We start from the raw sequence: 10,269 nt of genomic DNA, 5'->3' as shown, positions 1-10,269 counted from the left end.
ATATCCTAATCCACATCAATCTGACATTTTTAGAATCATCTCCTGAATCTATACAAGTCTTTCCCCAGGAAGATACAAAAAGCTTCAGGCATACTATGAGCTAATAAATTGACAGTTTTTAGATTAAAGCAAATGCAGAGACAATGATTAAAGAGCTTCTACACTAGTAAAGTGAATAATAAGCACTCAGAGATTGTCCGTGGATAAAGGATCCCTTTGGGCATATTTCAAAGTCCATTCAGTGGCCAGGGATTGGAGAGCTCTACTAGAAGAAGGACATACTATAAATCACTTGCTCTTCGGATTCTTTTCTAAGGAAACAGAGACTGAAACCATGACTCAGGCTTGCCAAGATTTCAAACCTGTGGTTCCACAAAGTCTAAGAATTCTGAAGTTGAAACCACTGAGTTATGTTTCCAGCATCAAAAGCCAATTGAGCATGGATATTCCCCTGGCATCTTGCAGACACTAAAATGGCACAGTCTTCTACACTTCTCTAGCTGGTGTTTTTGTTTTTGTTTTTTTTTTGCCAATCATGACTTTAATTCTTTGTTATAGATGGTAGTATAAATTCAGGAAAAGGTACCTGTTGGCCCCTCCAAATCCAACAAACAAAACTTAGTCATTATGAATACTGAGTCTTTTTGTTAGCTTTTAACACCTGCCTTTTCAGAGCTGTTAATTTTTCTTTAATGAGAAGTCTCACCCTGACCAGCTTAAAGTGTAATTGACAGAGAGAAAACATAGCCTGGATTATTGTCACTGTTGATGGACCATGAAGAAGACAAAACCTGATGATGGTGACGTGTGTGTGTTGGGGGGAGTCTTAGTGATTCCGTATTTTCTAATCCATTGACAATCAACACGTGTTTATAGAAATCACTCTGTTACTGGATTTCCATCACAAACCTTGGGAAAGAAGATTGAGAGAGTGAGGGAAGAGGAAGAAAGATTTGAATTACCTTTGAGAGAGATCATATATCTTCTACAGGGGTTGATTTCTTGTAACTAATTTTTGCCTTAGGAAGAATAAGAGTCAAATGATTACCCTGAAACTACTGTGTTATTTTTTTTTTTAACTGACACCTCAAAGAAATACAATAGCTTGATATTAAACTAGAAAAAGAGGATTGAGGATTATGTAGCTCATTCTTATTAAATGACAAGGAAAACAAAGGATGAAAGCCCACAATCACACAATCACTGAGAATCAGAGTTGGAAGTTGTATCTAATTTTTTTTTTTAATTCCCAGGCCCATGTTTAGCCTGAGCTTTGGAGGCAGACTGTGTTGAATTTAAATTCCAGCTCCTCTCCTTAAGAATTGTACACTCTTGGTCATGCTACTCAATCTCAATGTCTCAGTTTCCTCATCTGTCAGTTACAAATAATAGTGATGTCTATTTCAACAGATTGTTGCAAGGAGTAAATCATATAATTTGGGTAAACTGCTTAACACAATCCCATGTACATATTAACACAATATGTACTAACTACTCTTATTATTACACCAAGAAACTGAGGTCATAGTAAGTCAAAAAAAAAAAAAAAATCCCTGAGCAGTGAGGTATTGTTTTATGGTAACAAGAAAGTGGCAAATCTGATCATATCACCTATTTTCATTAAGAAACTTCTGAGCCTCTGCATCGCCTTTTGATTATGCCTGCTTTCCTTGTCGTTAGGATAAGGCTCACAAGACCCGTCCTGGTTGGCCCTGGTGGACATTCCTAGCCTCACCCTTGGTCATCCTCCCTCCTTGTTCACATGCCTACTGCTCCCCTCTAAAGCTTTGATCAGTCCCACCCTAGTTTTCTCAACAGTCCATGACCTACCTCACTTGCAGGGTTTTACACTTGTCCCCTTGACCTGAAAAATGCCCCCCTAAGCTCTTTTCCTGGTTAATTCCACTTATTCTTTGAATTGATTTGCTTCACCCAGACAGCTCATTAACAATCTGTACTTACTTTTTTTGTATCCTTCGTGATACACATTTGAATTACCTATTTCCTTGTCTCTCTCTCTGGTTTCATTAGATACAGACCTACCTACAAGGTCAGGGAGTATACTCTTTTACTGTTTTATCCCAGCTTTTGAGACTTCCCTGGTAGCTCAGCAGATCCCAGCTTTTAGACTAATATCTACTTTGCAGTAGCTGTCCAATAAACACTTGTTGAATTGAGCAAATGATACACTGGGTTCCTTTCTCCCTAAGAACCTTACAGCCTAAACACAAAGCAAGCTTTTGTTCTACTCCCAGATGCCGGTAAACGGGAGCTTACAGGTCAGTATCAAAATCACCAATGTAGTAGTTTCCCAAGACGGACTCACTGGAACCTTTGACTTCACATGAACAGGGTTTAGGAGAGAATATTGCCGTGCCTCAAGAGAGGCCTGCATTATCAACAATTGGGCCATGGGAAAGAGAGGAGAATGGTGATTTAGGTCTCTTAGCTAAGCAAGGGACCTGAAGATGTATGATTTACCTTGTCTCTCTGGGTAATCCTCTGTTACATTTTCTCATGATTGCCTACAATAAGATTTCTTAATCATTTGGGGGGTTTAAGAGTGTGATCCCTTGAATGTATAATTATCTCCATTATTCAAAACAAAGAAGACGCGTGCCAGTCGGAAAAAATAATAAAGCTGTAGCCTCTAGCAGAAAACCAAGCTCTACTTTCTCCCCAACTCCCAGACTCTTATTTTTGATCACACCCTGTGGTATCTTAGTTCCTCAGCCGGGATCAAACCTGTGTGCCCTGCACTGGGAGGGCAAAGTCTTAAACACTTGACCACCAGGGTTGGGCCCAGATTCTCTTTTTTGCTTTTTCCCAGCTCTCCTTACATGAAGCATTTGACATTCCTGTTTCTGAGGGCTCTTAAGTAGCAAAGTAGGAATCAGTTAGAGCATCAGTGGGTACTGGGACCAGAAGACACGCAGTATTCAGTCCAGACCAGGTTAGATGGTCACTTCTCACAGCAGGGCGTGTGCTGCATGTGTAAAACAATTTTACCACACACTTTCATGATTTGTTTCAGTGTTGTTTTGTTTTGTTTTCTCCTTTCCTTAGGAAGCACACTATTTACACATGCTCTTAAAATCTTGAAACCATGGCTCTGGTTCCTACATCCTCTTCAGTCACGGGCTTGCTCTCTATAATGTTTGGGACTGTCCTCCCACCAGGCCATGTAGTATAATGAGAGAAGACCCTACATGGGGTTTAGATGGCTGAGTTTTAGAGCTGTCTCTGCCAAATACCAGCTGAATGACCCTGAGATCTTTTGTCTCCTTGGGTTTTAATTTTCTCATCTTTAAAAGAGAGCAAATAAGGGATAGACTTTTTTTTTTTTAGTAAAGGATCAGATAGTAGATGTTTCAGGACTTGATCTTTTTTGCACACCCGTTGCTCTGCTGGTGTTAAACAAAGCAAGCCATGGCCAATAGGGTGAGAGTGGCTGGACTCCCATGAAACTTCATATTTGGAGACCATTATTTGAATTTCATATAATTTTTACATGTCACGAAGTATTATTTTTCTTTTGGTATTTTTTTCACCACTGTTTAAAAATGTAAAAGCCATTCTTAGCTCATGAACCATACAAAAACAGGCTGCAGGCCACAGTTTACCAATCACTGATCTATATCTTAGTTTTCTAAGAAGGGTCTGTAAAAGTTCAAGGGAGCCTTGTGTCATGAATAGACAGTAGCATACTTTGTTCCATTGATCTGATTTGCCTTTTTGTCACAATATTTAAATTACTTTGAATTTCAAATGCAATTAAATGTGGGTGTGTGATATTTTATCAAAACAAGTTTGAAAAGACTGTGGAAGTCTTTTGATTTTGTTTATTGCCAGGGTCTTCACATTTATGCTCTAAAGGCCCCTGGAATGGGCCACAGCTGATCTTCAGCTTCTAGGGTGATTCTGGGTCACTGTGGACCAAACAACATTTGCTAAATTTCATTTATTCATGGGCATGACAGTGAACTGAGGCATGAATAATACAAAAGAGTGGATAGAAAATCATTTATACAGCATTCAGCTTTAAAATACATCATGGATATTTTCTCCCTCTGAAGATTTACCTTCTTAATCCCTTTTGCTGATGTGAAAATGAGTTTGCATTACCTGAGCTCACAGTGGATTATGGTAAACCTGGGATGCAGAGGAAAGGTGCTAGAAATGCAATAAAAATGACACCCCAGGTTAAATCTTTCTTTTCAAAGCCTCTTGACGCTCCCAGCCAATGAGATTTTTCTTTTTCACCAGTTTCTTCATTGCTCTCTCTCTCTCACTGGAGCCATAATGAGTCTTTCTCATTTTGCCCATTCCCCTTAGCCTGACCCCAGTCCTGGGACTTTCCTGATGTTTCCTGTGGAGTAACACACTCCTTCACTCACCTGGTTTTGAGACTAAGACCTAGAAAACACTGCATAATTTGAACAGTTGATTGATCCATAAGGAACTAATTAATAAGGATGTATCAAATTCAATTTAAAAAATATAAAGCACTCTTATGGTGGAGATCTCCCCAGGCTTACAAGTGAGTAGAAGTGAAATATCCTTCCTTTCTGGTCATCACTTTTTCATAGAATCCTTATTTTTCACCCAGGAAAAGTGGGTGAAAAAGTGGTGAACACTTTCCAGGTTATGTGTGTGAGTTGCACTCAGTTGTGCCTGACTCTCTGACCCCATGGACTATAGCCTACCAGTCTTCTCTATCCATGGAATTCTCTAGGCAAGAATATTGGAGTGGGTTGCCATTTCCTTCTCCAGGGGATCTTCTGGACCCAGGGATCAAACCCGGATCTCCTGCATTGCAGGCAGATTCTTTACCATCTGAGCTACCAGGGAAGCCCACTTTCTAGGTTAGCAGACCAACATACGGATGCCATCTGAATAGGCACGGCCACCCCCTTCCTCACCATCCTAGGCCTGCCGCTATCCTCTCCTAGTGTGTGTGCACCCCTAAGATGACCGGTCCATTTGGTGACATGATTCTACACTGGGACTCTAATAACTACCCGAGATTCTAAGGACAAAAAGGAATTTTTGTGACTTGCACTTATTTTAACTGAACAGGAGATAAGTCAGATAGAAATATGTTCTGTGATTTCACTTGGATAGGAGAATAATAAAGTAGGAGGAATAAGGTGTCTTGCAGAGCCTGCCTCTTAAGACCCTGCAGCAGGAGCACCTGGATGATTGAAAGGTTGGGGTGGAAATTCTGGATTATAAACACTTCTTAACCCCTCCTTCCTGCCAAGGAATTCAACCATTTTATTTTCCAGAAAATTGAATACGATTTTAAAGTATTAATTGATGTTGATGTTGTTGTTATTGCTATTGTTTTAGTCACTAAGTCGTGTCTGATTCTTTGTGACCCTAAGGACTGTAGTCCACCAGGCTTCTCTGGTCCATGGGTTTTCCCCGGCAAGAATACTGGAGGGGGTACCATTTGCTTCTTCAGGGGATCTTCCTGACCCAGGGATCAAACCTGTGTCTCCTCCATTGGCAGGCGGATTCTTCATCACTGAGCCACCAGGAAAGCCCAATTGGTGTGTTTACCTCCTTCCAATTTCTTGGCTCCAGGAACTATTCTCTTTAGCCTCACACCCTCAGGGTAAATTTTTACAGCAGAAGTTCAGAAACAAGATATGAGGAAAGGCTCAACTTTTTAGTTTCAAAATAGGCTTTTCAAAGCCCATGACAGTGAGGAAAACCTTCAGAGAAAATGCTATGGGACTTTTAAGAAACTGGGTCTTTCAGAAATTCGTAAAAAAGGTTCTGACATGGAACTGGTTTTGGCCTAGCAGCAATAAGTTTACAATGGTTTTCATATTGACTGTGGCTAGATAAAAATCTGGAAATGGGAAAGAGAGATGAACAAACTAGTGAGAAGCTGAGGAAAGTTTCTTAGAAAGTGACTCCCCCTACTCAGGGATTAACTTGAGAGAGTTGGAAGGTGAGTGTTAGTTAAGTATTACATTTTCCCCAGGTGAGGAGATCTGAAATTAACAGCTGATTAGGAACCTGTTTCCTAAATGGATTCTGGCAGGTTCTTGGGTACTTCGTCTAGCATAGAGGAGCAGCCCTGAACAAGGATTGGTGCTGCATTGGGTCTGGGCAAAAAAGATGAAAGATCTACATCTGAAGTGCCTGCAGCCTCAAAGTGGCATGGAAGGTATGGGGAATGGTCCATGCATCCTTTCGGAGGATCAGAGATGGCAGCCTGTGGACTTGGAGGAATCTCATGATTAGGAAAAAGCAAAGTCAAATAACAAGCTACAATTTTTGCCACTAGGCAGAAGTGGGGCTACAAGAAATGTTATATGCAAACGTATTACAATTTTCTTTGGGTACTCTGTTTTCTATATTGGAAATACCAAATGTGCTACACTTTTTAATAGCATAATGGAAAGACAATATAATGAGTGTCCAAGCTTCATGAAAGAATAAACTGAAAGGCAGCTTTGAAGGCAGAATAGAAAATATAAGATCAAGGAAAGAGCTGTAGGGCTCATGTAAACTGATGAGGGAGGTAGTCAATGGTCCTACTCTTTGTGTTTCATCAGAGAATATCTGGATGGCAGCTACTAAATCTAGCAGGCAGACTTTTAAGTGACATCAACAACCAGAGAAATCCTCCAGTAACATTACTCAAACCACTTCCTATGAGGGAGTCACTTGCAGAAAATTTGATGGAATTACCTTTCTCATCTTCATACATCTGAAGAGATGGCGTGGAGGAGGCATTATACTTGTGCTCTAAGGTTTAGATTAAGACTAATGTTATGGAAGCTCCAGGAGAAATGATTTCACAAGGTGAAATAGCCAGTGTTGTTCAAAGATGGGATGAAATGATCCTAGGAGTTAGTGAGTTCTTTGTAGAGGGAGTTTGCAAACAGAAATTCCGGAACCATTTGGCAGAGAACTGTATAGAAATGATCCAACAACATATTCCTGTCCAAACCTGAGATTCTGTTAGCTAATGATGGCACTGTAAAAACATCGACAGAGACAAATATGATCTCTACAGTCTCAGCAAAAAACGGGGAAGACCAAAAATGAGGACCAAACTCACGAAGTCATTTACTGCTTGTAAGAATTTAGCAAAGTATAATGTCTAGTCACATAATCTAGCATAGACTTTCATTAGCCGATTGGATAAAACGATTTTAGGTTTATTCTAAATACACAGACTTGAATATTGCCTAAATAAATACTGGATAATTTGGCGGCTGAGAGTAGTTTCTGAAGAGAGTTCTTATTCTCACTTTTTTATAAACACACAAGAAAAGAAAAAAAAAAAAGTTTCTAAAGAAGGCTTTAAAGGATCAGAAGCTGGGATTGAGGAAGAGGCCACAAAGCTCCATTTTACTGTGGGGTGTCATTTTTCAAATGGCTCCTAATCACATTGCTGAGCCTGTCTGGAAGGGCCAAAATATTAGTGTTCTTAGGCACAAGGCAGTTAAGTGATTACTGTCTCATGCCAGCACACCTTAGTTTCAGCTGAGATCGACACAGTGAAATTACAGTCTCGTGTCCTTAAGTTGGCCTCAGACATTTTTTGACAAACAAAAAGACTACAGTCATGCCATAAAGCCATGTATAGAACTCAGCGTAGAACTCAGAATCAGGATCTTGGCTCCTTCTCTGAGCCTGGAATTCAGACTTTAGACATTAGACAGTCATCCTTTCATCCAGAAATTTCAAGTCAAATCAATTATTCAGCAAAAGCCTTTTTAGTACTTCCTATGTATCTGTCATTATATTAGTCACCTTGGGGCTAGATGATAACATGTGCAATGTCTTTGGCCTCCAGGAGTTCACAGGGGTGAATCTGGGAAACCAATAACAAGAGTGCTCTGCTTTCTTTAGAGTCCTGGGAGCAGTTAGTGGTGGACTCCAAAGGGTTCCCACAGGCCAACTTTTAGAGGTAATTAAGTTTTAGGCAAGAAGGCAAAGATGGGAGATTGCGTCTGGCAGAAAGAGTAATATATATTGAAGTCTGGGGGGCATGGAAGAATAGGAGAACTTAGTGTCTCAGGTTGGCTGGAGGAAAGGTTGGGTGGATGTAGGTTAACTGGGATTAGAGATGAGGCAAGCCAGGTAAGATGGAACCAGATAGATAGAAGGACTTTGTGAGCTGAGCTGAAGAGTGGAAATTATATCCTGAAAGTGATGGAAACCATTCCTCTTTTACAGAATTGATGAAGATCCAATGAGAAAATAAATGTGAAAATGTTTTGTAGGAACATGTATATTTAGAAATTTGTTCATAATTTTCTGTTGTTTCAATTTTGAGAGGAAGATCCTTGGACCATAAGAGAATATACTCCAAAGACTGCAAGAAGAGATAAGTGAAAAGATTTCTGGGGTGGGAAAGGGTTCAATGAGAGTCAAAGCCAAGCTAAGCTCACTGTAGATAAGAAGGAAGCCTAAAGCCTTGCAGTAGCCCAGCTCTGGTCTGGATGTCTCTGGGAGCAAGCACTTGTATACATACAGAGCATGGCTCCTTTAAATTTCCATTGGATGTAAAAGACTACAGACCAAGTCAATTTACTCACCTGGCAGCCCTGGAAGAATCTAAGTGTGCCCTGTTGATTGAGATTTCAACTTCCAGAAAAATATAAAGTGAAAATAAAATATTCTAAAACAAGTCGTTGTGGCAGGGTAAAAACACTAAAATACAGGGTCGTATAGAATCCAAGCCACATTTGAATCCTGGGGTTTATTCTCTTCCTCTTTTTGTCCTATTCTTTTAAGTTTTAATGGAATTTATTGAGATATAATTAGTACTTTGACAAATATATTCACCCATGTAACCACAGCCCCAATCAAGATATAGAATAATTCCATCCACTTAAAATGTTACCTTCTGCCACTTCGTAGACAATCCACTCTCACTCCCAGCCTCAGATTTCTGTCACTATGAATAAATTTTTTTTCTGGGACTTCATGCAAATAGAATCTTATGATTGTTTTTTGTATGACTTCTTTCATTCAGTATATTCTTTTGAGATTTATTTTGATGCTGTGTACATCGGTGACTTTTTTTTCCTTTTGTAGAGCAATTGTCCACTATATGGTTGTACTGTAATTTGTCAATCCATTAACTGTTGTAAACTGTTTCCAATTTTCAACTTATTCTTTTTTTTCAGTGGACTCTTTTGGCCAGGATGTCAGAGACAGGGTACCTGGGAACAATGTGTAAGATAATTGGCTACAATAGTTTGACAGGAGAATTTGACACTACCTGTTAGTGTTAGAATGTCCATCCTTTTTTTTTTTTTTTTTAAATTTAGCAGGTCTTTAGTATCTATTAGTATCTATTGTATCTTTAGTATCTATTGTACAGAAATAGCCACATAAGTCTACAAGGTCATTGGTATGAAGGACTTTTTAGAATTCTCTACATTTATTCCTCTAGAATATCCATCCATTCCAGAGGGGTTTATGTTGTTGATGTTTTTGTATTCTTACCTTTTACTCCTCCTTGGTGCTGAACTTTTTTTAGCTGATTTGAAGGTAATTTAGGAAGGTATGCATTTTTTTTTAATGCATGCAATTCCTCGTCCAAAAAGACTAGATATCTATGTATTCTGTGTATATATATATTCTTTTATAATATCTGAAAGTTTGATTACCTCATAGCTGCTAACTTTGGTTTTTCTTTTTCATCCTTAATTCTGAATTCATTCAGAATGTAAGAAAGGACATGAGGAGTTTGTTGAAGTGGCTTGTTTAAAATGTTATTGTTTTTTAAATTCTCTGTGGTATCCTGGGATATCCCATTATCCATCTAGGTTTTAGCCAAATGCTTTTTTGAAGAGTTTCAAATACCTTTTCAATGAGTTTACCCTATTTAAGTGGACACTGTAATTATTTTTGCTTTACAGTTGAAGGAATTCAGTCACAATCCAAGTAAATATCCTTTAGTGAGAAAGATCAGTCAATCACAGAGCACTGGATCCAAGGAATTTCAGACCCATGTCTTGGCATCTGCACTCTCCAGCTGTCCACCTGAGCCCACATCACCACAGTAGAGTATCTACTAGCATCTATAAAATAGTAAAGTTTTAAGACAGTTGTATAGCTCTGTTACATGAGCTAAAGTCAAACTCTGGTTATAGAAAAGTCCAGATTTGAAATTTGATCTTCCACTTATTATATATGAATTTGATCATTCATTCATATTTAAGTGCTTATGGAAGTCCTCTTTTTTGTGCCAAATATTATTCTAAATTCTAGGCCAAGAGTAGGAATGGA

The sequence above is a fragment of the Cervus canadensis genome, chromosome 7 (genome assembly GCF_019320065.1).
Source record: "Cervus canadensis isolate Bull #8, Minnesota chromosome 7, ASM1932006v1, whole genome shotgun sequence".
Lineage (NCBI taxonomy): Eukaryota > Metazoa > Chordata > Mammalia > Artiodactyla > Cervidae > Cervus > Cervus canadensis.
The sequence above is the reverse complement of the archived record's forward strand: the minus strand, read 5'-3'. Positions refer to the sequence as shown.